This window comes from Aulonocara stuartgranti (genome assembly GCF_965226115.1).
Source record: "Aulonocara stuartgranti genome assembly, chromosome: 22".
Classification (NCBI taxonomy): Eukaryota; Metazoa; Chordata; class Actinopteri; order Cichliformes; family Cichlidae; genus Aulonocara; species Aulonocara stuartgranti.
In genome coordinates, this window is record NC_138957.1 from 36137782 (window position 1) to 36144570 (window position 6789).

Sequence of the window (6789 nt, forward strand, 5' to 3'; positions counted from 1 at the left end):
CACAGGGGTTGATCAGCCTCTCTGCTGCCCACTCATTGGCCTGCCTCCTCATAAGCTCTTCCACCTCGATCCTCAAAGAGTTTCCTGTCTGGGGCCATCAGAGGCTCAATTATCCGGTTTCCCTTTTTCCTTCACCAAGAAGAAAAAAGTGCAGATTTCCTTCTCACGTGGAGCAACAACCTATCACCAGCTGCCGACTCCACCTGGATGATGCCGTTTTGCTCGCCGGAGATTTTACGGGCCGGCTCATCACAGGCTCCTCAGCTGGAATGATGTTGCATCAGCAGCTCCAAACTCTCCTGTTTCCTCAGGCCGGAGGAGACGACGCTCCTACTATCCTCCCTCTGTGAGTAAAACTGACGATTAGACTCTGCTCTTTGTTCCCACCTGTGGTCTGTTCCCTTATTGTTTGTATTCATTGTCTGCATTCCCTTGTGTTGCTTGTTGTTGGGTCTGAACATACGACCCTGCTGGATTCAGACCACGAGAGACTGCAAACACAACACAAGAGCCACTGGTACGGTTTGCTTGCAAGGGGAGATTGCCTCCCAGAACTGACACAAGCTCCCTGTAGCCAACTCCAAACTCCCCTCGCAGCCTTTTATTCAGAGAACACACACTGTGAATGTGTTTGTATGTGTGTGTGTCTCTGTAAACGTGACTTCCTGCTACACAACATATGTTTACAACCGTTTAACAACATCCCTATTCATAAAAGGGTCATCTCCCCCCACCCTGTATATGGCTTAACCCCCTTAATGGTCCACCATATACAAACATAGAAGAGCCCATGAAGGACAGGAAGTGGACGTTCCCAAGCAAATAAGGAAACCAGAATCTTTACCTGGAATGTGCCTGCAGTTGAACACTATAGCTGTAGCCTCCCCCACCATCCTACATGCAGGGAGGAGAACAGAAACAAGAATATCTTCAATCATGCAGTTTAAACAAGGTTCACAATTCGAAGCACAACAATGACAATTTTTAACAAAGTCACTCCAACACTTGTCATGATCTCCCTCATCCCTCCAGCTGAGTGTTCCAGTTAGTGTTTCCTGGTTTACTTGTGGTGCTTTTGTAATCAAGAACACCATAACTAGCGCAGCAGCCAGACCCTGAACTTCAGCAGGTAACTGATGAGCAGTCAGGCTGCAGCCTCCGTCTCCACCTGTTCATGCTTCTATGGTAGAATCACTGGATAGACCAAGAACAAGCTGGAGAAATTAGATCTCTTGGCTGGCCTGGGAACGCCTTGATGTTCCCTTGGATAAGCTGGAGGAGGTGTAACTTCCGAGTATCCTGAGTCCTCTGAGTTATCCAGCCAAGCCCCAGCAGGGCTCCTGTCTGCCTCCAAGTCTCCAGAGAAACTCTGCCTTTGCAGCCAATCTTCAAAGCAGCCCCTCCACTGTTAGCAACACGTCCGACCTCCAGAGACGTTCTTTCATCTCCTCCGTTTTCATACTGTCCACATGTTCTGAGCCTCTTCTCCTCTCTGCTTCCGGGCCAACCCCACCATTGTTTTTGTTCTTTTACGTTTCTGCTCTCTGGTTTTCATTTTAGTTCTGGGTAAAAATCTTCTTACCGACTGCTGTTACCGTCAAATCTGAGCTTCTCTTGGTCGACTCTAAATCAACATTATCCAGAACCAACAGTTTCTCTATAACGATCAATAACTCGCCGGTCTCCGTTTCTTCCTCTGTGAAAAGTTTGGGTATCATCCTCGACAGTACTCTATCGTTCAGTTCACACATTAATGATGTTACTCAGTCTGCATATTTTCAATTGTGCAACATTAATCATCTCCGTCCTTTTCTCACTCCACATGCCGCTGCCGTTCTTGTTCACAGTGTTGTTACTGCTCGGATCGATTACTGTGATTCACTTCTTTGTGGTCTTACTCAAAAATCCATTAATGAGCTTTAATGTGTCCAGAACTCTGCTGCTCGTATCATCACCAGGACCCCTTCTATAGATCTCATCACTCACAGTTAGATATCACATCATTGTCAAAATACTTTTGTACACATTTAAGGCTGTTCATCATCTATCTCTGATGATGATCCCGTCTCGGTGTCTTAGATCTCCTTCCTCTCTTTCTCTCTCTAGCCCCGCCCCCTGTCTTGCCACCGTGGCTTTCAGCTGCTCTGCTCCTCGACTCTGGAGTTCACGACCTCCTGATTTAAGAAATATCTCTTCCTTCTCTCTCTTTAAGTCTAGACAAAAACTCACTGGTTCAAAATAGCTTATCCCACATAACCTCTCCACTCTGCTATGTTAAATTCGTTTTATGCCTTATGACTTTATGATTGTGTAAACTGCCTGCTTTTCTGTTGCTTTTATTATTCTGCTGTGTACAGTGTCCTTGAGTGTTCTTCAAGTAAAATGTGGTAAAATTAAAGTGATGATGGTGGTACTCTAATGTTTCCATTACTGCCACCATCAGGCCAAACTTTGCTATGATTATAATTATTTAAAGTTGTAGTTATTCTGGGACCACTAACTTTTGTACATTTACATATTTTACACTATTTAACCGTTTTTGTTTTTAAAGAAAAGCAGAACGATGTGCAGCCAGAGTTTATTTCAATGTTTAAATGAACACACTGAAGTTACAGGCTGCAGACATGGTACAGAGAGGGTGGAGCTGCCTGCAGCTGTCTGTGGTGCTGAAGCTTTCAAACATTTCATACCAACACTGACTACAACTGTGACCACAGGGGGGCAGCATAGAGCCAGAGAGTGTTAGTGTAGCTGTTCAGCCCTATAGTAAGAAACAAGAAGACTGATGAAGGAAAAGCTTCTTCCACTGGTGTAACACACAGGTTTGTATGAAGTCACACTAACTAACCAGCAGTAACCCACATTTGATCAAAGCAGGGGCAGAACTTTAATAACAGGTTATAATGTGTCATCACAGTTGTTGTCAATCCAAACACACTTTCTGATTGTTGCTGTTTATTGTAAAAGAACAACACACTTGTGGTCTGACCTAATGCTGTAGTACAACAACAACTATACAAATGTGAGCTCAGTGCAGACTAGATGCTGACTCACTGCACCATCCTGTGGTACAAAGTGGTATTACATGAGAGTACAGGCTGACATTAGCTGGATGCTAACTTCAGTTCATATATAGATGTGTTGAACATGACGTCAGAGATGTTTTCTTCATATTCTGTTGATGTTTTTTAGTTTTGAAATATTTCAAAGTGTCTCCAAGTTAAATGTTGAACCTGCATGTTAGATCACTGGGATTCAGTACAGTGAAAATGCCTTATTGTTGTGACCTTAAATAGTTAAAGCCATGAGTATGTTATTTACCACGTGTGGGACCTCGGTGCTAATGATTAACAGATTTTAATCAGTGTGGTGTGGTTTGAATAAAGTTGGCAAAATGTTGCTGGAAAGTTCTGTTTTCTTTTTTTTTCTTCAAGAGGCAATAAAGAGCAAGGTAGGGACTGAAGAGGATGCTACTCTTCAGTCTTTGGTATGCAGTGATGAGGCCATCATACTGCTGATGCCTGAAGATCTGGACAATGAGTGCCAAGCCCACCATGACTGAGTGGAGCTCGGAGACCAAGAGAAAAATGGCAGAGAGCCACTGAGCAAGAGAAAAGCCATGCAGAACATTGACAACTCAGGTGAGCTTATAGGGAAGAAGATTTAAGTGTGAATCTGTTTTTCCCCTGTGAATATCACTGGAAGCAGTGATATTCTGATGCAAAAGGATGCAGGAAAATGTTCTGTATTCCTAATGTTGGACCTCACCAGCCTTTGCAGCCCTTACATTCTAATGAATGCTCTTGGTCCTCTTTCAACATTTGTAAAATCGTCTATCAGCAACCTCGGGGTAACCTTTGATTCTGCTCTTACTTTGGATGTTCACGTCAAATCTCTGGTTCGGTCCTGCTTCTATCATTTAAGAAACATTTCTAAATTGAGCCCTATAGTATCTCATACTGAACTCATACTGTGACACTGTTGCTTATACAGCTGCAGTGGCTCCCCGTTGAATTCACAGTCCATTTTAAGATACTAGTTCTGACCTCCAAAGCTCTTCAAGCACAAGCACCAGCCTACATCACTGAACTTTTACAGTGCTATGTCCCTAGGAGGTCCCTGAGGTAATGCAATCAGGGCTTATTCAGCACACAAGGCTGAGAACTAAGGGAGACGCAGCTTTTGCCACTGTGGCTGCCAGACTGTGGACTCAGTGGTCACTTTTTTAAAAAAACAACTAAAACATCTTTTTAGAATTACATTTTGTTAACTTTTGTCTGCTTTTGTTTTATACTTGTGAAGCACTTTGTGATCTTTTTATATAGAAATGTGCTATATAAATATAAAATTTTACTTACTTACTTACTTACTTACTTACTTACTTATTTACAGTAAAATACGGAGAGTGTCCTAAACGGCCAGAAGAGGGAACGATGTGACACCAAGGGTGAAGAATTAGTCTGACAGACAGCTCACCCAAACAGAGAAAAACATCTTTGCTAAAGGCTTGAATTTTGTTGTCACGCTAAGACAAATCCCGCTAGTAGAGCTGATCACAGCCACAGAAACAGCAATTTGAAAAAAACAATATTGCAGAAGTGGAAGCAGAGCAACTACGAACACAAGTTTCGTCTCAGCAATGCAAAGCCCCCAGCATCCAACATCACCGTGGAGGAGAGGAAGGTAATGACAATAACATTATCATCCTTCCGGCAGACAAGGGTAGGTGCACAGCTTTGCTAAACCAGAAAGACTATCATGAGAAAATTTTGTCACTACTCACTGACGAAAATACTTATGAGCCCGTCAAACAAGACCCAGGAAGTGGCTGCTGGAAGAGGGTGATGTCTGAAGCAGTTAGAACAACACAAGGCTATTGACCAGACCTCATACCACAGGCTACACCCAGGGTATGGGTAGACTAGACAGACTAGACACTGAACTAAACCTACAGGGAAAACGAGTGCACCAAAACAAAACCTAAGAACTAAACCCTTAACCAGAATAATCTGAAACATGGAAAATAATATTCAAAACAGGATAACTAAAGAATCAGAACATAGACCATCGTATAGATAAATACCAAAAATACAAGAGACAAAAATGCTGGGTCAAAATGACCCAGAACCGTGACACATCGTCTCTCTTAAATGACAAGTTTAAAGGTAGGTGAATTAATTTACAGTGCTGTGAAAAAGCATTTGGGTCCCTCCTGATTTCTTAGTTTTATCCATATCCTGCAAAGCACAGTGGGTAAAATTCCTCCACAGTGACGAGAGACTCACTGCCAGTTAGCACTAATGGTTGATTGCCAATGGTTGCACTCCAGTTATCAGGTTTGGAGGAGGATTACTTTTCACACCAGTTAGGTTTGGATAACCTTTTCCCCTAGTAAATGAAATCATAATTTAAAAGCTGCACTTTGGTCCAAATTTTATGCAAATGTAATTGTTTTAGATTTTCCTAAATTCAAAACACAGTCAGCATAATTTTCGAGTCATCAACCATTTGAGTATATTTCAAACGTAACTGTACAAAACTGCCAATGGAACCAGTGTTTTTCAAAAATAAAAAACTTAAAATGCACTGTTCCAGATTATTACACACAGAGTATCAAAAAATTTTACAGGTTGAAAATGGTCATTTGTTGAATTTGCAGCATTAGTAGATCAATTTTACTGAAATCAAAAGCTATTTCAATCAAAAATATCTCAACAGGTCAAGTTACACATTAACACAGGAGCCCTTATTTGATATCAGCTTTACAATTCTTGCATCCATGGAACTTGTGAGTTTTTGGAGAGTTTCTGCTTGAATGTCTTTGCAGGATGTCAGAATAGCCTCCGAGCTGCTGTTTGGATGCAAACTGCCCCACCCTCATATTTTTTGCTCGAGGATGCTCCAAAGGTTGTCAATAGGATTTTAAGTCTTCTCTTTCTACCATGGAAGAAAGTGGTCAGTCACTCCACATACTTTGCAGAGGTCATTTTCACATCTTCAGGGACCCTAAAGGGCCGATCAGTTCTCTCCTGTGATTCCGGCTCAAAACATGACTCCACCACCTCCTTCTTTAGTAGTTTTTCCTTTAATTGGGCTCAGCTGGCAAACTAATGATCATAGCTGTCTGAGATTGATTTCAGTGATACAAAGAGCCCTGAGACACAATTCAATCCATGGGTTCAATTGAAAAAAGACTTGTTTAATCTTTATGACACGTAAACACAATTTGCATAATAATTTGGAACGCGGTGTAATTACTTGGCTTATCTTTATCTAATATTAAAATTGGTTTGATTTCATATAGGTGACAAATATATCATAAATATAGCAATCTGATCTTATTTGTAGACTCCCACTCCATTTTGTGTTGATTCAGTATTAAATGAATGTGGATGTAAGACAGTTCACTGATGAACAGTAGAGAACAGCAAACCTCCAGCTCTGCGCCCAGTCTGAAGGATGAGGAGGAGGGGCTGAAGCAGAAAACCTGCGCATGAATAGCAGACACTGTGTCCAGTTAGCCCTGCTACAAGCCCTCACAACACCCAAACTCAAGAAGATAAGGGAAAGAGATCTGAGCAGCACTTCAGACATTACCGCTACTGCTGACGAAGACAAACATGTCCAGAAAAGCTGTGCTGGGTTTGATTCTTCTTTGTCTGCTTCTCGTCTTCTTCTTCTCTTCTTTTTCACCATCATCTTCTAAAGGTGAGTTTAATAAGTAAGATGTAAATCAGTTCTTTTGGATGTATGTCCAATGTCAAAGTTATACATGTAAGTACAGAGAGG